Source organism: Marmota monax, unplaced genomic scaffold (genome assembly GCF_021218885.2).
Source record: "Marmota monax isolate L192 unplaced genomic scaffold, Marmota_monax_Labrador192_F-V1.1 WCK01_AAM20220418_F8-fsc00176, whole genome shotgun sequence".
NCBI lineage: Eukaryota > Metazoa > Chordata > Mammalia > Rodentia > Sciuridae > Marmota > Marmota monax.
In genome coordinates, this window is record NW_026694774.1 from 879239 (window position 1) to 901841 (window position 22603).

The following is a 22603-nucleotide window of genomic DNA, read 5'->3' on the forward strand; positions in this document are numbered from 1 at the left end:
TTATTTATTCATGATTTTACTCATTGAGCTTTACAGGCTTTGTTAAGGAAGTCAGCACCTGCACCAACATGATGGAGTGTTGACTCTCTATTTTTTTTCTACTAGTTGCAAAGTTTCTGGTGTAATTCTTAGTTCTTTGGTCCCCTTTGAGTTGCCTTTGGTGCAGGATGATAGATAGGATTCTAGTTTTATTCTTCTATATGTGGATATTCAAATTTCCATCTCCTATTTGTTTAAAAGGCTATCTTTCTCCAACTTATGTTTTTGGCACCATTTTCAAGAATAGACAACTGTATCTATGTGGATTTGTCTCTGAGTTTTCTATTCTATTCAATTTGTCTGTTTTGATCCTAATACCATGCTGTTTTTGTTACTTTAGCTCTGTAGTATTATTTGAGATAAGGTATTGTGATGCCTTCTGCATCAATCTTCTTCTCAGGATTGCTTTGGCTATTTTGGATCTTTTATTCTTCCATATGAATTTTAGGGCTATTTTTCCAGTTTTGTGAAGAATGTCATTGGTATTTTGATGAGGATTTCATAAGTAAAAAGCTTTTGGTAGTATGACCTTTTTTGACAATACTAATTGTCTTTGAGATAACAATGGAAGGGATTTCAATATTCTCATGTCTTCTTCAATTATTTTCTTCAATGTTCTTTATTTTTCATTGTAGAACTCTTTCAACTCATTGGTTAGATTTATTCCAATGTATTTTTTAGGTTGTTGTGAATGAAATTATTTTCCTGGTTTCTTTCTTAGCAGATTCATTATTAAAGTATAGCTACAGGATTGATTTATTTATCTTGTATCCTGCCACATTGCTGAATTTGAACATCAGCTTTAAAAGGTTTTTGGTGGAGTATTTGGGGTTCTTGATATAGGATCAGGTCATCAAAAAACAGAGATAATTCAAATCCAATTTTTTTTTTTCTATTTGTATTCCATTAATTTACTTCCCTTACCTGATTGCTCTGTCTAGAGCCGCAAGAACTATGTTGAATAATAGTGGTAAGAGTGGACACCCTGGTCTTTTCCTGATTTTAAGAGAAATGCTTTCAGGTTTTCTCCAATGAGTATGAAGTTCACCTTGCATTTCTTTTATGCAGCCCTCAAAGTCTGGAGTAAATTTCTTCCATACTTAGTTTCTCTGGTGTTTTTAACGCCAATATTGGCTGGATCTCATTGAGTGGTCTCTGCATCTACAGATAGGATTATGCGATTCGTTTCCTAAAATTTAGGTGGAGAATTATATTTATTGATTTGTGCATATTGAACTAAACTTGAATAGCTGGGATAAAACCCCCATGGTTTACTATGTTTTTAATGTGTTAATGAAAGCCGTTTTACAAAATTTTGTTGAATATTTTTCCATCCATGTTCATCAGGGATATTGGTCTGAAGTTTTTTTGTCCTTGATGTGCCTTTGCCTGATTTTGATATCCATTTCAGATATCAAATGGTATTGGTGCAGGATGATAGATAGGGTTCTAGTTTTATTCTTCTATATGTGGATATTCAAGTTTCCATCTCCTATTTGTTTAATAGTGCTCCCTCTCTATTTAATGGAATAGTTTGAGAAAGATTTACATTTCCTTCTTTAAAGGTCTCTTTGAATGTGGCTGAGAATGCATCTGGTTCTGGGCTTTTGTTTGTTGGAAGGGTTTTTTTATTATTATTATTATTATTTTGCTTGCTTGTTTCTTAGTTTTTTGGTACCAGGGATTGAGCCCAGGGGTGCTTAAGCACTGACCCACATCCCCAGCCCTTTTTATATTTTAATTTTAGAGACAGGGTCTTACTAAGTTGCTTACTGCCTTGCTAAGTTTCTGAGTCTTACTTTGAACTCACTACTCTCCTGCAACAGTCTCCTTAGCCACTGGGATTCAAGGTGTGCACCACCTTGCATAATGTTGGAAGGGTTTTAATCACTACTTCAATTTCGTTGCTTGGTATTGGTCTGTTTAGGTCTTCTGTATCTCCCTTGATAAATTTGGTAAGTCACATATGTCTAGAAATTTATCCATATCTTCTATATTTTTCCGCTTTCTAACATATAAATTTTCAAAATACTTTCTAACGAGGCTCTGGATTTCAAGAGCTTCTGTGGTCATATATCTTTTCACATCTCTACTTTTGTTGATTTGGACCTTCTCTGTTTCTTTTCATTAGTTTGGCTAAGGGTTTATCAGTCTTGTTTATCTTTTCAAAGAACCAATTCTTTCTTTATTAATCTTTTTTAAATTTTTTTCTCAAATTTATTTATTTTGCTTCGCTTTGTAATTATTTTCAGTCTTCTACTGATTTTGGAATTAGGTTGTTCTTTTTCTAGGGCCTTGAGGTGTAGCATTCAATTATTTATTTGGGATCTTTCTATTTTGTTACTGTAAAAACTCAGTGTTATAAACTTTAATTTTCAAACTGTCTTCATACTGCCTCAAAGATGTTATATGTCTGTTTTCCTGTGTGTAAAATAATTTATTTCTCTCCTGATTTCTTCTATGATCAATTTCTCATTCAAAGTGTATTTTTTAATCTCCAGAAGATAAAATGGATATTTTTATCTTATTGTTTCTTTCTAATTTCATTCCAGGAGTACTTCATAGGATGAAAGATATTCTCTATTTTTATCTTTGCTAACTAACACTTGCCTTGTGCCCTAAAATACAATCTGTTTTATGGAAAGTTTCTTGTGCTGCTGAGATGAAAGTGATATTGGTTGTTGATGGATAAAATAGTCTGTAGATGTCTGTAGGTGCAGTTGATTAATTGATTATTGTTTTAGTTCTAAAGTGTCTTTACATAGTTTATGTCTGGATGGCCTATTTAATAGTAAGAGAGGTGTGTTGAAATCACTAAATATTATCATACTATGTTCTATTTGATTCTTTATATTGAGAAGCATTGCTTTTTTGTATGTGGATGCACCAATGATTGTGTCATAAATATTTGCAATCATATCTTGTGTTGGATGATTTCCTTAACCCGTATGAAGTGTCCTTTGTCTCTTCTAATTAATTTTGTCTTGAAATCTACTTTGATGAGAGTAGTTCCCTCTGCTTGTTGTTGTTCTCCATTTGCATAGTACATCTTTTTCTATCTTTTCACTTTCATCCTGTGGATGTTTTTGACTGTAGGGTGAAGTTCTTAAAAACCACATATAGTCAGGTCTTGTTTTTTTTTTTTTTTTACTTCATTCTGGCAATAAATTTCTTTGATTGAATAGTTTAAATCATTTACAATCAATGTTATTATAGAGAGATGATTTTTATTGCCTGCCATTTTTATTTACTTTAATGATTAATTTAGACTCAATTCTCATTTAAAAGACTATTATTCTAGTGAGACTCATCCTTTGCTGTCTCTGATTCTTATTTTTCATATATTTTGTATAAAATGTTTAGTATGATTTGTATTATAGTAATATTTACTAATTCTTTTAGTTTTTGCTGATCATGGAAGGTTTTTGTTTTATCTTAAATGCCAAAGGATAACTTTGCTGGATATAGTAATCTTTGTTGGAATTTATTATTATATATCCTGAATTTATTATTCAGAATTTGGTATATATTATGCCAAGCCCTACTGCCTTTTAGGGTCTGAACTGAGAAATGAGTTGAAGTCCTAATAGATTTTCCTATAAATGTAATCTGCAATTTTCTCTTGCATCTTTTAAAATTCTATGATAATTCACTGTTTTAAGCATTTTAATTATAATGCATCTTAGAATCTTTTTTGATCTGGCCTTTTGGGAGTTTTAAACACGTCTTATATTTGTATTTCAATCTCATTCCTAATGTTTGGAAGTTTACTGAATGTATTTCATTGAAAATATGCATTGCAGGGGTACTGAGGTTGTAGCTCAGCAGTGGAGTGCTGTCCTAACACTTGCTGGGTGCTGAGTTTGATCCCCAGCACCACATAAAAATAAAATACAGATATTATGTTTAATTACAACTAAAACAAAATATTAAAAAGAGAAAGTGCATTGCTTTAGTTTGTGCATTGCTTCTAGTTTCATCTAGATCAACTATTCTTACATTTTTTCTCTTAATTATATCCCAGATTTCTTGAACACTCTGCACCTGGTCTCTTAACATCTTTTCTTTAGTATAAACTTTATCTTTAACATAACATACTTTGTTTCCATGGCCTGAGAATATAGTCTTAAAAGTGCTTTAATTTATTGGTGATGCTTTCCACTGAGTTTTTAGTTTGATTTATTGACTTTTTCATTTCCAGGATTTCTTTTTCAGAATCTGTATCACTTTAGTGAAATTATAGTTCACTTCCTGTATATTATCTCTAAGTTCTTTCCTTATGTTTTAGCTCTTTTAACATTTTAACAATGAACTTTATAAATTATCTTTCCCTCTTTTCTCCACTGTGGTGTTAATGGGATCACTTGTTGAAGGACTTCAGGCTATTTAGGATGGTTTATTCCTTTGTATTTTCATATTGTTTGTATTTCCACCAATCTGCTGGGATGATTATATCTTCTACTTTTATGCAAGGGATTATTAGTGAACTTCTTATGTGGCGCATCTTGGGAAAATATCCAAGTATTCATACTCCCACTTAGCATGTATCTACTGTTTCCAGGATCAGCACCACTTTGAGAGAAGATACTAAACCTTATTAACTGCAATCATTTCATAGCAAAGCCACATACTAATGAATCTTATAAGGGTAAAAAAATACATTTGAAAATGTTCTCCACAGTTTCTCTAATCTATATATAAAATTGTAGTCATGTTCTTAATTATGTAGAGAAATTAGTTATTGAAGATTATTGTTTTAGTAAGCTTTTTTGCTGCTGTGCCTAAGGGACCTGACCAGAACAATTATAGAGGAGGAAGAGGTTATTTGAGGGATCATGGTTTCAGAGGTCTTAGTCCATAGAAGGCTGGCTCCACTCCTCAGGTCTCGAGGTGAGGCTGAACATTATGGCAAGAGAGAGTGGCAGAGGGAAGCAGCTCACATCACAGTCATCAGGCAGCAGAGAGTCTCCGCTGTCAAGATACAAAATATATACCCCATAGCCAGGCCTCTGATGAACCACTTCCTCTAACCACACCCATCTGCATCCAGTTACCACTCATTTAATCCCATAAGGAATTAATTCACTGATTAGGTTAAGACTCTTGCAACCCAATTTCTCCTACTTACCTTCTTGCATACTCTCACACATGAACTTTTGGGGGACAACACAGCTAAACTATAGCAATTATAAAACTACTATTCCTTTATATGGGGTCTGAAAATTGGAGAAGAGAAAAATTGAGCAAAAGATTATAAAAAGAGAAAAGAAATGATAGAAAATAATAATGCAAACCAAGGTTAAAAAAAAAACAAGAAAAAGATGGGGGTGGGGATTTGAAGCAGGAACAGGTAATACAAGATGGAAAAGAGAGTAAGAGGAGCAAGTGTAAACCTGAGCTAGGAAAACAAAGATAAAATGATTCCAATCTATGCTTTACAACATTAAAAGAAATAGAAGAAATACAGTCAAATGGGTTAAAGGCACAGTGTCAATTAATAGGGGAATATATATATATATATATATATATATATATATATATATATATATATCTTCAAAATAAATAAATAAATATAGTATTAAAATTGATATCAGTTATATTTATAACAGTTTATGGTGAGGTAGAAAAATTCTGATTGAATCTTCCTAATTTGGATTTCATCAGTATTTGGGATCCTTAGAAGATGTCTACTACTCTTCAGCTTTTTTTACTCTATGTCTCCCTGAGTATGAAAATAGTGATCCCACCAGCTCACCTCTAATAAAATTCTAGAAGCCCCCTTCCAATCTTTGGTATGTCTACATACTCAGTAGATTTCTGTGGGGTCAGAGGAGATGGTCCCTAATTATCTCTTACTTAACAGCCTAGTTATTCCCTGTCAAGAGTTATAGTATTGTGTGCCCTTCTTAGGAAAATCTCTGTGTATCAAACACTGTCAAATCTAGTGCCGTCTATCCCATGTATATTTCAGAGTGTGTGTGGAGTGGTAGTCTAAGTTAGTGGCATTCTAGTATTTTTATGTAGCATTTTGTAGCCCTTGGAGGGATGTGGCCCTGGATAGCCCTTGGCAGGATGTAGGATTGCTGTTTTCTCTGTACTACACAGGTTGCATGTCAGTGGGCTTGTATCTGAGCTCACTGGTTGGTGGCTGATGTCTATGAGGCACTCCTCTGTAACCCCCTTTGTGGGGTATAATGCCATTGTGTATGTGTGAAGTTCTTTACTGGTTGCTTGGTATTATCCTCAGGAATTGCTTCTGTGGTTCACCTATCTGAATGAGAATTAAGTTAACTGGCAATTCTGAAATTCCCAGTTTTGGATCCTCTAGTAACTGGGATTACAGGCGAGTTACCACTATGTCTGGCAATTAACATCAATAGTATACAAAACATATTACTACAGAAATTCCTTCTCTCCATATTCTTACTTTATAATTACTATACTTTGCACTTTCTGGGCCCACCAACATTAAGTATTATTGCTTTATACATTTGTCTTTTTATAAAAGGCTATTTTATTAAAGCAGTCTTAGGTTCATAGCAATATTGAAAAGAAGGAACAGAGATATCCCATTCATCCTCTCCTCTCATATCCATAGCCTCTTCCATAATCAGCATACCATGTAATGAATGTTTATGTTTCCCCAAAATGCGTATTTTGAGACCTCATCTCCAATGTGATGATATCAGGAGGTGGGGCCTCTGGGATGTGATTAAATCAAGTGGGCAGAAACCTCATAAATAAGAATAGGGGCCTTAAAATGGGCTGAAGATTCCAAAGTTCTTCCCTTTCATCCTGTGGTGGCACAGCTATTAATAGTCATCTATGTACCAGAAAGACAAGACACTGTATTGTCTTACTATATTTTTCTAGCTATATTCAAACATTAAACTTTAATACAGTGTCTCAGTCCCTTGCTAGCTGTAGTCGGATGCTTCCCACAGTTTCAAGCCATGAGAAACTCTGTATATGTTTTTGAATTCCATTACAGAAATCAAGCAAGCGAACATGCTGGGACAAGCAAGATGAAAGTCATAGTCGGTGGAACCTAATCTAAGAACCTAATCTAAGAAGTGACATTCTATAATTTTGTCATATTCTATTTATTATAAATAAGTGAAAGTGTGATAATTACCCAAGCACATAAATACAATGAGGGAAAAGTTATTGTTAGCCGTGTTAGAAGTTTCCTAACTCATGGATATCTTATTTAAGACTACTTTGAAAGAGATTCTTCCATGGAAAATGGTGGTTTTCTTTCATTTATTGTAAATTAGATAGTATAAACTAATACATCACTTTGATTTTCATAATTCTATAAAATGTATCTGTAGCTAACTGCCAATTTGATATTTGCCAATTATAAACACTCTACCTCAATTTTTACTAAATCACACAATATACTTGCTAGTATACTGGCACACTATATTCTTTCCCCTTCTTGCAACACAGCTAGTTTTTTACTTTTTCCTTCTAACATTTCCATGGAACACTTTTCCAATTATCTCATACTTTTGTTTCAATAATTTCTACTTTCCAGCCACTCTACCACTATTTCTTTCTTTTCTAAAAGTCAGCACCTTAAAATTTTAGGGATGAATAGAAAAGGAAAAGTAGAAGTGGAGAAGAAATGCTGATAATTTCTTCATTGTCTCTCCATTGTTCATCAATAGGCTTTTATTAACCCTTCTCCATATAGGACAAGAGATTTCTGAGTTTTATATTGTTCAGAAGATTTTTGGCTAATTTAGTATATTCAGAAATTTCCAAACTGAAACCATTTACATCCACATCTAAGCAAACACACAATTTGATAGTTTTTTGTTGTTGTTGTTGTTGTTTTTTTTTTTACTTTTGTTTTTTGTTTGTGTGGTGCTGGGGACCAAGCCCAGGACCTTGTACGTACTAGGCAAATGCTCGACCACTAAGTGACACCCCCTTTTATTTAGAAACAAGAAATAATAGTTTATTTTATCTACTTTTCTTAAATATATTTCAACAGTATAACTTTAAGCTTAATCATGACCAGTAAGGAAATTGCAAAGTGAAGAGTTCTCAATGTGTGATGTCTTTACCCCGGATTTGGCAGTGGGGTGCTGGTTACAGTCAGTTGCCTTGCCTTATTAAGTTCCAGCTACTCAGTCTGCAGTTATTGGCTTGGTGGTAGGGGATTTGGGGCCTTTGCACAGCACTGGTTTCACTGTGGTGGGCCTGGTGCTGGGGTTTCAAATCTAAGGCCTAGACTTAATTCTCTCTCACTCTCCCAAGCAGGTAACATCTTTCTCTGCTTTGGGCTATTTAATTGAGTTAAAAGTAAGGGTGATGCAGAAAAACCTTTCCTTCCTATCTTCTTCAATATAATGTTTTTTTCCCTTTGTTATACTAAAAATAGGCACTGTGGTTGCTCACCTGTTTTTTTATAATTCTTGTGAAGGTACTTTGGTGTATAAATAATTGCCCAATTTGCATATGTGAGATGATCATCATAGGCTCTTACTCAGCTTCCATTTTCTGCTTCTTATTTTCTTTAACTTTACTTTAATTTTTTGACCACTCATTCATTCAATAATTATAAAAGGAACTACTTACCTTGGTGTTAAGCATTATTTGAAAGCATTAATTTCAATAGTAAAATATTATGCTTCTTTTTTCTTACAAGTAACTTATATTACATAGAAATATAAAACCTGAACTCAGCAATTACTCTCAGATAATTTCAGGGCCCAAGAAGTTCTCAATTATTTCAACTGACCAGATTAAAAAAAAATAATAAGTAGTTTTTAAAAGTGTGAAACAGAAAGCATACACTTGCCTGGATGGATTCAAATCAAGATATATTTTTTAAAAAATTGTATCAGCAAAAAATCATTTTTTAAAAATTTGAATAAGGCTCAGGGGCCATTGATATATTGTAATAGATGATCAAGTCTGAAAAAAGGAATATGGACAAAAAATAAAGTTCTATACTAACTCAAAGAGGGAAAGCTGTTATTCTGAGTGTTCTTCATACAGGATATTTAATTTAGGATTAATAGATTTAAATGGAAATGATGAGCTCAGGCTTTATAAGCAGAAAGAAGTCTATCCATTTTCTGCCTTCTTTAATCTCTGACATATTCTTTTTATATCTGCCTTATTGTTAATTTAAGAAAATACTATCCTCAGTAAAAATTAAATCTGAAAAGTTATTGTCCATGATACTTAAAACAACATGTGTTCTGCTCCAAAATTTATACCCTATTACCAGATTTTTTCCATTAAATAAATTAATTTATAGAAAGTTTGAACCTAGTTTACCAAATTTAAAGACTCCATATTTAAAGAGCTTAAAATAAGTCCAATGAAAGTGTCTATTTCTGGCATATTTTTCCTAAGTATCTGTATTCATTATTTAAATATATCACAACTAAATATACTTAAGATATCATCAGAGTTACTTTATACATTTTTGTCCCTCATATGCTTCCATCTCTTAATTGAATTGAACTTTTTAGAAAAACATGAAAGAGACAAATTAATATGCATCAGTACTAAACTGCAGACATTTTATTCTTATTTTATATATTTATTTGTTTTTACAGTGGTGGGGGTGGAACCCAGGGATTTGCATATATCAGGCAAGCACTTTACCACTGAGTTACACCCACATTTCTAAAGAAAGACATTATTTAATTAAATAAGTAATATAGATAAGTAATATTTAAGATGAAGTCCTAATGCCCTAACACTTCCTTATATGCCTGTATGTGATAAAACTCTGCCTAAATATACCAAATGTGTTATAGAATTTCAATTTATTGTGTGTGGTTTTGACAAATGAGGTCATAATAAATGCCAATGGTAGAGTTTTAAAAAAAGATTTGCTAATGTAATTTTACCTTTTTACTGATTGCATAATTTGTTATAAGGGAAAAATGATTAAAAATGTCATTTAGTGGGGCTCGGTTGTGGCTCAGCAGTAGAGCTCTTGCCTAGCATGTGTGAGGCCCTGGGTTCGATCCTCAGCACCACATAATGAATAAATAAATAAATAAAATTAAAAGGTATTGTGTCCAAGTACAACTACCTATGACATTAAGTTGTCATTAACTACATTGACATTAAGCCAATTGAGGGCTCCTTTGAAAAATTGTACCACCGGTGAACCCATCAGCAAAAATACTCCAGCACTACCACAATTCACTGTACCAACAGATAGTTCACAATGCATACAGGTGAGCTCACAATGTGTCCAGGCAAGTTCTGCAAGCAGTTCAGTGATGGCTATTGTAGAAGCTGTAGATTGGTTTTATCTTTGACTTCACCAGCACTGGGATGAAGATAGGAATTCTGGCAATAATGGCTAAAGAAAAAATTATGTAACATTACAGAAGGCACTAAAAGAAAACAATTTTCTTAACAATTTACATGGTCTTTAAGAGAATTATTAAATATAATGAAAAGGAAAGGTGAAAGTAAACAAACAGATCTGTTAACCTTCTTTTTTGTTTACATAATAAAACAATCCTCAACAGTTGTTTACCCAATTTAAATTAAACCATATAAATCACATGAAAAAAAAATATTTGGATCCATTTTATCATGAGCGCTCATCATATATGATATATGGACATACGTACATTCAAACATATAACACAAAACACAAGTGTGCACACATAATATAATACATACAACACATAACATTATAGTAAAGGCCTTATAACTTTTTACAGGTGAAATCTCCATTGCGATGTTTAAAAACTCTATAGTCAAAAAATAGAACTGATCAGCAAAACATTAACCTAGGTCTGTATGAGCTCAAAAAACAAAATAAAACTTCATGATATGGCAAAGGGCAATAATAAAATAGATATTGAAAAAAGCATCCTGGTTCTGTTGCAGATGTAAGAATAGCCAAACTGGAGTTTTGGATATCAGTTGTTATGGATTTGAGCCAAATCATCTTCTTTTTGGTCTGTAGAAATCGCTTTAGTTAATCTTTCTGGAATCCAAATTGGCTGCTGTTCTCCCTGTGGAAACACATAAACAGACCCCCGACTCCAGACAATCACTGGGTCAGGACCTTGGTTAATCTCTCTGGAATCCAAATCGGCTGCTGTTCTCCCTGTGGAAACACACAAACAGACCCCCGACTCCAGACAATCACTGGGTCAGGACCTTGGTTAATCTCTCTGGAATCCAAATCGGCTGCTGTTCTCCCTGTGGAAACACACAAACAGACCCCCGACTCCAGACAATTACTGGGTCAGGACCTTTCCATTGTCCTGTTAGAATATCCTTCCAAAGTACCTTGGGCTTATGTACATTTTTTGGACACATATGCCTTTCCGCAACACTAAGTCCTGATGAATCCAAATTTAAAAAGTTTAGAGTAAAAAGGGTTATTTTAAGTTTATCTTTGGGGAATATATACCCCTTCCCAATTCCTTCTTTTTGCTTTAATAAGTACATTTTAATAGTTTGATGAGCTCTTTCAACTATGCCTTGTCCCTGTGGATTGTATGGGATTCCTGTTATATGAGTAATGCCAAATGTTGAGCAAAATAGTTTAAAAGAGGTAGAAGTATAACCAGGGGCATTATCTGTTTTTAACTGTTTTGGAACACCCACAGTGGCAAAATTTTGTAAGCAATGAGCTATAACATCTTTAGTTTTTTCTCCGGCATGAAGGGAGCCCATCAAAAATCCAGAAGAAGTATCAACGGTCTGCCAAATATGGTTAGGTATCAATCCTCTAGGATTGACTCCAAGATTAACTTGTGGTAAAAAGGTCACACAATTTTGACATCGTTTTATTATTTGTCTAGCTTGTTCCTTAGTTATTTTAAAACGCTTTTGTAAAGTATTAGCATTGACATGGAACTTTTTATGAAAATTTATAGCTTCTTCTAGTGTAGAGAAAATATGTATGTCATGTGTAGTTTTATCTGCTAAATCATTGCCCAAACTAAGGGCTCCAGGCAATCCTATATGTGCCCTGATATGTCCTATAAAGAATGGATCTTTTCTGTCCCAGATTAGACTTTGTGTAGTGGAAAGCAAAGAGAAAACAGTAGAAGAAGGGGAAATAATTTTCCAAATTCTGGCAAGTGTCCTACCAGCATCTTCAAGAGATACTGTAGCATTAACTACATACTGACTATCAGAAAATAAATTAAATACAGAATCTTTAAACATCACAAAAGCTTGTAATACTGCATTAAGCTCTACCTTTTGAGCTGATTGTTTGGGTACTAAAAATGTAAAAGTTTGATCAGGGGTAACTACTGCTGCTGTACCATTATTTGACCCATCAGTGAATATATTTGGAGCATTCATGATAGGTGTTTTTCTTGTCATTTTTGGAAAAATTACAGGATGCAATGACCAAAAAGACAATAAAGGATTCGATGGTAAGTGGTTATCAAATGAAACATTAGATTTGCACATGATTATTGCCCAAGTATTTAACTCATTAGCTAACTCATCAATTTGATTCATAGTATATGGAGTAATAATTTTATTGGGAGAAATTCCAAACACTCCCTTTGCTGCTTTTATTCCTTTGAGTATTAATTGTCCTACAGCCTCAGGATACCTAGTAAGAATAGTGTTAGGAGAATAAGATAAATGTATCCATAATAATGGACCTTCTTGCCAAAATACTCCTGTAGGAATATTTTTTGTTGGTAGTACAATAAATAATAAAGGCAAACTTATATCAATTCTATCCAAATGCATATTTTCCATATATGTTTCAATGATTTTTAATGCCTTTCTTGCTTCAGGCGTTAACATTCAGGGTGAATTTGGATCTGATGGACCTTTTAGGATATCAAATAAAGGTCCCAACTCTCCTGTTGGTATACCTAAATAAGGCCTTATCCAATTTATGTCTCCTAATAACTTTTGAAAGTCATTAAGTGATTTGAGTTGATCTACTCGTATTTGAATTTTTGGTGGACGGACCATGGTTGAGGATAATAGAACTCCTAAATAATTAATTGGAAAATTTAATTGTACTTTATCTATTGCTATCTCTAGATTATAATTTTTTAATAAGTTTGTAAGTGTGGCATAACATTCTAGCAATGTGTTTTTATCTTTGTGTGCTTATAATACATCATCCATATAGTGAAATATTTGTAGTTCAGGATTTTGATTTCTAAGTGGCTGGATTACTTTGTTAACATAAATTTGACACATAGTTGGGCTGTTAGCCATCCCTTGAGGGAGTACTTTCCATTCATATCTCTGATCAGGACCTTCATGATTCAGTGCAGGGATAGTAAATGCAAAACGTGGAGTATCCTCAGGATGAATTGGAATTGAAAAAAAACAATCTTTAATATCTATAACTAAAACATACCAGGTTTTTGGCAAAGCAGACAACTGAGGAATCCCTGATTGAGCAGGTCCCATAATAACCATCTCATTATTAATGGCTCTTAAATCTTGCAATAATCTCCATTTACCAGATTTCTTTTTGATGACAAAAATGGGAGTATTATGGGGAGATACAGAAGGTTGTATATGTCCTTCCGCTAATTGTTGTTTGACCAGGTCATGGGCTGCTTGTATCTTTTCTTTAGTCAGGGGCCACTGAGGAACCCATACTGGTCTTTCTGATTTCCAAGTAATTTTTATTGTTTCAGTGGCCCTTTCTGAAAATCCAACCCATGTCTGTCTGTTCCTTGATCTATTTGTATTGGTGCTGCTATACCTTGTTCTTGTTTTTCTAATCTTTTTCCTTTCCTAAAACCTTGTCTAGTCATAATAGTGGGTGCATTTTGGTTGATGTTATTTGTTAATGTCAAACCTAATTGATCTAGGACATCTCGTCCCCATAAATTTATAGGAAGATGATCCAATACATATGGCTGTATAGTTCCTTCACATCCTTCAGGATCCTTCCAATCTAATACCATTGCACTTCTATGGGGATTAGTTGCCACTCCTAGGCCTCGAAGCGTTTGAGTGGCTTGTTGTAATGGCCAATGTTTTGGCCATTCTTGACGAGAGATGATGCTAAGGTCTGCACCTGTATGCAGTAGCCCATTAAATTCATGTCCTTGAATATTTAGTTTTAGCATGGGGCGAGAATCTAAATTTAAAGAAAGCATAGCCCAATCTACACCTGTGGATCCTAATCCCTTGGAACCTCTTTCTACAGTACGACTGGAAAATTTATCATGTAGGCTGGGTATTATTAGTAACTGTGCTATTCTATCTCCTGGTGAAATTACTGATATACCCTTTGGAGAACTGGCTATAATTTTTATTTCACCTTCATTATCGGGATCAATTACCCCAGGACTTATCATAAGTCCTTTTAGAGTAGAAGAGCTGCGTCCCAATAATAAGCCTACTGTTCCTTTGGGAAGAGGTCCTTTCACCCCTGTGGGAATGATTTGAACTCCCATCTCTGGAGTTAGTACTGCTCTGGCGGAGGCGCAGATGTCCAACCCTGCGCTCCCTCTGGTTTGTCTGATGAGGGATCTGATGGACAATGTGTCCTGGGCACTACCCTGATGGGGTTGCTGGGTTCCTCCAGTGCTCCGTATATTTGTGGTTTTGGGCCCCGGAGCATTGGGCCCCCCTGTCCATTTTTTGGCAATGGAGCCCAATGCCTTTCTCCACGATATCGTGGATAAACACCTGGTCCTTGTTCGTTTTTTGATAATGGAGTACCCTCTATGGTGGTTTGAGAACGGCATTCATTAGCACAATGTCTCCCTCTACGGCATCGTGGGCAAATACCTGGTATTCTACTCCTTTGATACCTAGTTTTGTTAAACCCTCCTCCAATGGGGCAATTCCTTTTAAAATGTCCTGTTTGTTCACAATTGTAGCATGTTCTTGGCCTGGCATCTAAAGCCTGTTTTACTGCAGCTGCCACAATTTGCCCTTGTTCATTAATGTCTCTGGCATCTAAAGCCTGTTTTACTGCAGCTGCCACGACTTGCTCTTGTTCATTAATGTCTCTACATAATTTAATATATGTGTTTAAATCTTCATGTTTCCATGGTCTAATGATATCTCTGCACCAACGATTCGCTTGCTCATAAGCCAGGTGTTTTAGTAATGGCATTGCTTGTTCTGTATTCCCAAAAACTCTGGTAGCTGTTTGAATAAACCTATCTAAAAATTCAGCATAAGGTTCATTAGCTCCTTGTATTACCTTAGATAATTGACCTTGTAAACCTCCATGTCCTTGTAAAGTCTTCCATGCCTTAATTGCATCTGCAGCAATTTGTGCATATACGCCAGGATCATATGCAATTTGTTGCTGCTGATCCTCATAAGGTCCCTTTCCTAACAACATATCTAGATTTCTCTGAGGATAACCAGCTGCTGCATTTCGCCTAGCCGTCTCCTTGCAAAATTCCTCATTGGCAACCTTCCATAACAGGTATTGTCCTCCATTTAGCACAGCTTTACACATATTAGCCCAATCTGCTGGCGTCATGTTCAAGTTGTTAATGGATTCGACCATGCTTACAGTGAAGGGTGCTTGAGGACCATAGGTTGTTACAGCCTCTTTTAGCTGCTTCACTGTTTTGAAATTTAAAACTTGGTAAAATCGCTGCCCTCCTGCCTCAAATACAGGGCATGTTAATATTTGAGACCTTGTCTCAGGATCCCAACTATCAACTGCGGGGGTTGGGGGCCTCCCAGCATATGGAGGTGGCGCTGTTGGTTGGACACTTACGCCCTCTGGTGATAGAAAGGTGTTAGTAGCAGTCTCCTGTAGAGGTGGTGCTGTTGGTTGGACACTTACACCCTCTGGTGATAGAAAGGTGTTAGTAGCAGTCTCCTGTTGTAACTTTCCCCCTGATGGCTTTTTCTGTTTTACACTTTCTTTCTCTGTCTGACTAACTTGAGAGACCTTCTCTTTTACTTGAATCATTATGTCTTCTCCTTCCTCTACCATTGTCTGAACTGAAGGCTTTGGGCTAAGCAAACAAGATATGAACGTCCACAATGGCAATGTGCCATCTGGCAGAGTCCCTGGGCTTTTCTTTTCTATTCTTTTTAAATCTTCACCATGATGGTTCCATTGTGATATATTTAACAACTCCTCCTTAAAAAGCCATGGGCTACATTTTTGTATTGTATCAACGTATGCCCTGATTGTTGTTGATTTTACTGAGATGCCTCCTTCCTCTAACAATTTACTTAACACTCTTTCAGTTTGTTTTTTACTAATTTCTGATCCCGTATTTCTACTATAATACAACCCAACAAGATGACGCCAAACAAAACCGAGACAGAATGAAATAAAAAGGGAACAACAAAAAGTCATTATAGCCTTTCTATCCTCCTGACATGTGCATCCGTCCTTTCTCCCTATCTGTTCCTCAGACGTAAATAGTTTTTCCTCAGATGTGAGCGGTTTTTCTTCCGTCTCACTCATCTCCAGGGACAGGCAACTTAAAACAAAAGTGAAGCAAAATAAAAGAGGAATCTTAAAATGGCTACCCATCCTCTTGCCCTGCCCTCAGGGGCGAGCAGTTTCACTTACCCTCAGTCGCTCCCCGTGCGAGCCACCAAATGCCGCAGTCTGGCTGGGCACAATCAGGAGCCACTTGTCAAAAGAAACTAACTTTATTTTTAGAACCACACACGCCAAACAAAACAGCCTCTCAGGAAAAACTCTCAGAGCCTCAACTGCCACCACCGGCTTTCCACAAGCCTCTCTCTCCCACACAAGCTTCTCTCCACCTCCCACAATCCTGCTCTTGAGGCCGATTGGCTGGGTCACGTGGGTGGAGCCAAAAAAGTCCCCCAATGAGCAGCTCCGTGGTCTGAAAGGGCAGGGAAACAGCCCAATGAGCATCACCGCAGAGGAGCCAATCAGCTAGATGTTGCTGGGGCCGCTGTGAGCCAATCATCAGCCGGCAGCTGGAAGTTTGCTGGCAGCTGGAAGTTTGCTGGGGCCCCTTTGGCTGTGGCTCTTAACATGTATATATATATATATATGTATATATATATATATATATATGTATATATATATATATATTTGTGTGTATATATATATGTGTGTGTGTGTATATATATATGTGTGTGTGTGTGTGTGTGTGTGTATAAAATGATTTTTAGGAAAGGTCTACATTTAGGAAGAAGGACAAATGATGCCAGGAAAAGATATAAGTTGCTGATAAATTATTGTTAACATGGATTAATCACCATCTTTTTCCCTAAATAGTCTAAGTACACATAGAGTCAGATCCAACCTAAATAAATATGTAAAGCAAAGGAAATGAAAATAACATTTATTGAATCTGTAACATAAACCAGAAAACATTTTCTTTATGATCCTGAGTCAAGTACTATTTACAAATAGTTTGCAAATGGCGAGATGACAGATCAATGTGGTTTTATTACTTTGGATACCTTGTATACAATCAGAGACATGATAAATTGTGGTATAAAGGTGTATTAAGAATTGTAATGCAAAATAATAATAATATTGTAAATATTAAAAAAATTTAAAAATAAAAAAGAACAAAAAGCTTATTAAGTGGGTAAGGCTGGATTCTAACTCAAGTCCGACTTCCCCTAGAGTCCATGTTATTTCATTACACAATATCTCTTGGAATAAAAATTGTTTACATGACATAATTTGAGTATCACCTTTCCCAAAACCATCTCCCTATAGAGACCATCTACATTCTTGTGATTTTTCAAATAATATTATGCATTTTGATCATCTTAATAAACTGGGCATTTTAATTATGATAAAGTGGCTACATTAATTGTGAGGGAAAACCACCATTCTCATAAATTTAAATATAGAAATTCAATGAAACAGTACATAAAATAGCTGCAAATGGCTAGGAAATGACCCTGTATATTGGACTCTAAGGACAACAAGAATGAGATTACCAGAAAAAGATTAAGGTCAGAAGAACATGAGTCAAGGAAGTTATAAAGGGAATACCAGAGGGAAACTGACAATCATTTTCACTCTTGTGTTTTTTTTTTGTGGGGGGGGGGGTCATGAACATCTGTCCCATTTGAACTAACTATAATTTCCTCAAGGATAGGGTTTGTGACTGTTTTAGGAGTTTGTGTTATCTTCCTGTATGATTAAATTTATGGTTTATAATGATTCCTAAAATTGTTTTCCTCCCTGTGAGTTAGTATAAATATATACAATGATTGTTGTCTTTAATTAAGACTTCAAAGAAGTAGATTTAGAGTTGATGTATTTGCAAGACAAAATTAGCAATGCCAATGATGACATTGCCAATTATAAAATAATTTAATTCCCTGAATTTTATTTCCAATAAGTGAGTAAAACACAAAGTTAATTTAGAAGCAAGATTTTTGAAAGTGATAATTAAGCAGGCAGAGAGAACAAGAGAAATTATAATCTTCATTTCTTCTAAGACCTATGATTTCTTATTTCACTATTATTTTTTCATTATCAACATATGGCATCAACATCATTACTCTTTCAATAAACATTATAGTTAATAAACATTTATCTTGTACTTAATAAACTAAAATCAATTGTTCTTTTACCTATCACTAAAAATAACAGGAAGTTTTGTCAGAGTTTAAACTTGGAAAATAATTTTTGCATCAGTTTATCAAGTTTGTCTGATATTTAATAGCTGAAACCTGTATTTTGAAAGAAAAACACAGAAAAATAACTTACCCCTTGAGGACTATCTTGAGAATATCTTAGTACCCACTCTCCCTCCATACTCAATGTAATAAAATAATGCAGAATTATCTTACACTAAAATGAAGGTATTTTTACGTTTCAGGTTGTGTACTTTATTGGCTGTTGATAATAAAGAACATATATCAAACTGAAAACCACTTCAGTATTAATTCCTCTATTTAAATGGAATCTCACAGGGTGTGGCAATTATGAATGAATCTTCTATAAACATTTGTGTTCAGACTTTTGTAGACATAATATTTCAGCTTATTTAGGTGAATTTAAAGGAGCCTGATTGCTGAATAATATAGTATGTGTTCATTTAATGTTGTAAGCTACTGCCAAACTGTCTCCTAAAGTGACTCACCATTTTAGATTCACAAAACAATGAATAATAGTTTTGGTTGCTCCTTATCCTTAAAAACATTACTATTCATAGCATTTTAGATATTAACCATTCTGATAGTTGTAGTGGTATCTTGTTGTTTTAATCTGCAATTCCTTAATGGCACATCTGGAGCATCTTTTCATATGTTTATTTGCCATCTTGTTTATCTCCTTTGGTTAGGTGTCAAGAAATTTTGCTTATTTTAACATTAAGTTATTCTTTTACTTTTTGTTTAGTTTTTGTATATTTGCCATACCAGTCTTTTATTAGCTTTGTGCTTTGCAAAGACTTTCACCCAGTCTGTGACTTATGATTGTATTATTTTAATAATATCTTTCTAAGAGCAGAAGGGTTTTTTTAAATATTTATATTCATTTATGTATTTTAATTAGGTAAATATGACAGCAGAATGCATTTGGATTCATTGTACACAATTGCAGCACAACATTTCATTTCCTTGGTTGTACACAATATAGCATTGCACCATATGTGCAGTCATACATGTACCTAGGGTAACAATGTCCATCTCATTCAACCAGCTTTCCTGCCCCTATGCACCCTCCCAACTCCTCCTTCCCCTTTGCCCAATCAAAGTTCCTCCATTTTTCCCATGCCCCCCCTTATGGATCAGCATCCACTTATCAGATAGAACACTAAACCTTTGGTTTTGGGGATTGGCTTACTTCACTTAGCATCATATTCTCTAGCTCCATCCACTTACCTGCAAATGCCATAATTTTATTATCTTTTATTGCTGAGTAATATTCCATAATGTATATATACCAGAGTTTCTTTATCCATTCATCTATTGAAGGGCATCTAGGTTGATTCCACAGATTAGCTATCCTGAATTGAGCTGCTATAAACATTGATGTGGCTGCTTTACTATAATATGCTGATTTTAAGTCCTTTGAGTATAAACCAAGGAGTGGGATAGCTGGGTCAAATGGTGGTTCCATTCCAAGTTTTCTATTAAAAACAAAAAAACAACTCCATATTGCTTTCCAGAGTGGTTGCGCCAATTTGCAGTCCCACCAGCAATGTATGAGTGTGTCTTTTCCCCCACATCCTCACCAACATTTATTGTTGTCTGTGTTCTTACTAAATGACATTCTGACTGGCATGAGATGAGTTTTGATTTGCATTTCTCTAATTACTAGAAATGTTGAACATTTTTTTCATATATTTGTTGATCAAATGTATATCCTCTTCTGAGAAGTGTTTGTTCAGCTCTGTAGCCCATTTACTGATTGGATTTTGTTGTGTTGTTGTTGTTTGTTTGTTTGTTTTTCAAGTTCTTTATATCCTGGAGATTAGTGCTTTATCTGACATGAGTGTGGCAAAAAATTGCTCACAAAATGTAGGCTCTCTGTTCACCTCATTGTTTGTTTCTTTCACTAAGAAGCTTTTTAGTTTCATTCCATCTCATTTATTAATTCTTTATTTTATTTCTTGCATTTTAGGAGTCTTGTTAAGAAAGTCGGGGACTAATCTGATGTGGTGAAGATTTGGGTTTCCTTTTTCCTCTATTAGGCACAAACTCTCTAAACTAATTCCTAGGTCCTTGATTCATTTTGAGTTGAGTTTTGTGCACGGTGAGAGAGGTTTATCTTCATTTTGCTGCATATGAATTTCCAGTTCTCCCAGCACTATTTGTTGAAGAGGCTATCTTTTCTTCAGTGTATGTTTTTGGCACCTTTGTGTAGTATGAGATAACTGTATTTATGTGGTTTTGTTACTGGGTCTTCTGTTCTGTACCATTGTCAGAAGTTTTTTAAATTTATTTATTTTTTTAATTTTTTTTTGAGAGAGAGAGAATGAATTTTAATATTTATTCTTTAGTTTTTGGCGGACACAACATCTTTGTTTGTATGTGGTGCTGAGGATCGAACCCGGGCCACACGCATGCCAGGCGAGCGCGCTCCCACTTGAGCCACATTCCCAGCCCCAGAAGTTTTTTTGTTTTTTTTTTTTTTTTTTTTTAATGGATTCTAAATAGTCAATTTTTTTTCTTAAAAAAATCATGCTTTTGATCTTGTATCTAAGTATTAATAACCAAGTAAAAGTCATCCAGATTTTTTCCTGTGTTATTTTAGTAGTTCTAGAATTTCGCATTTTAAATGTGAATGTTTAATGTAATTTGAGTTAGTTTTTGTGAAAGGTCTAAGGAAGGTGTCTATATCCTTTTGTTTGTTTCTGGCATATAAATGCCCAGTAGTTTCATCACCATTTGTTAAGAGGACTGTTCTTTCTCCAATGAATTGCCTTTGCTGATTTATCAAATACATCAACTGATTTTGTGTGGGTGTATTTCAGGTTCTTTATTCTGTTCTTTCACCTATAAGACACTATTGTGATTACTGTAACTCTATAGTAAGTCTTAAAATCAGATAGTATTGTCTTTCTCCTGAAATACTGTGGTAGTTATTCTGGGTATTTTGCCTCTCCAAGTTAGCTTTAGAATCAATTTTTCCATATTCAGGGCATAAGGAGGGATGAAGAGAGAGGAGAGGTACCACGGATTTAATTGATCTAATTGTGTTATGAGCATATAGAACAATGAATCCCACCGTTATATATAATCATAATGCTCTAATAAAAAAGGAATTAATTGACTTTTGTATACTAACTGTGAATTTTGCCACTTTGCTATGATTATGAGAGTTCCAGGAAAGTTTTTTTTTTTTTTTTTTTTGCTTATTTGTTTGTTTTACTTGAATCTTTGGGGCTGTCTACATAGACAGTCATGTCATATGTGAACAAAGACAGTTTTATTTCTTTTTCCAATCTGTGTATGTTTAATTAGTTGTCATAGTGCACTAGCTAGTACTTCCACAACAGCATTGAATATAAGGGATATCTTTATCTAATTCCTGATCTCAGGAGGTAAGCATCTAGTTTCTCAATTAGCTATGGTGTTAGCTGTAGGGTTTTGTTTTGCAATTCATCTCTATTTAGTTTACTTAGATGTAAAAAAAAAAACATGAATGTATTTTTGGTTTTGTTAGTTATTTTTCAGCTTCTATTGATATGACCATACTTTTATCTTTGGCTTCAGAATAGGAAGCCAAGGTTACTTTCAAGGTCACTTCAAATCACATTATGTGATTTTTAAATATTCAACAAGCATTGAATCTATGAGTAAATACCAATTTTCTTGGTGAATCACATACAATTCTTATTATATTTTGATAAATTCTATTTGCTAACATTCTGTTAAAAGTCTATCATTTCCATCTGGCCTCCATAATTTCTGATAACAAAATATTCTCTCAGTCATTGTAATTGTTTTTTCCTTATAAATATGGATTAATTTCTTCTCCGTTACTCCTGTATATCTTCTTTCAAGTTCTTAATATTGTTTTCTTTGCCAAACTGGGGTGGTTTTCAGCTGTTATTTCTTTAAATACTATTTTAGACCTCTTTCCTTCCCTTTCTCCTTTTGTAATTTCACTGAGACAATGTTAAATAATTTCTTCTAATCTCACATTTCCTGAGGTTCTATTCATTTTTTTAATTTT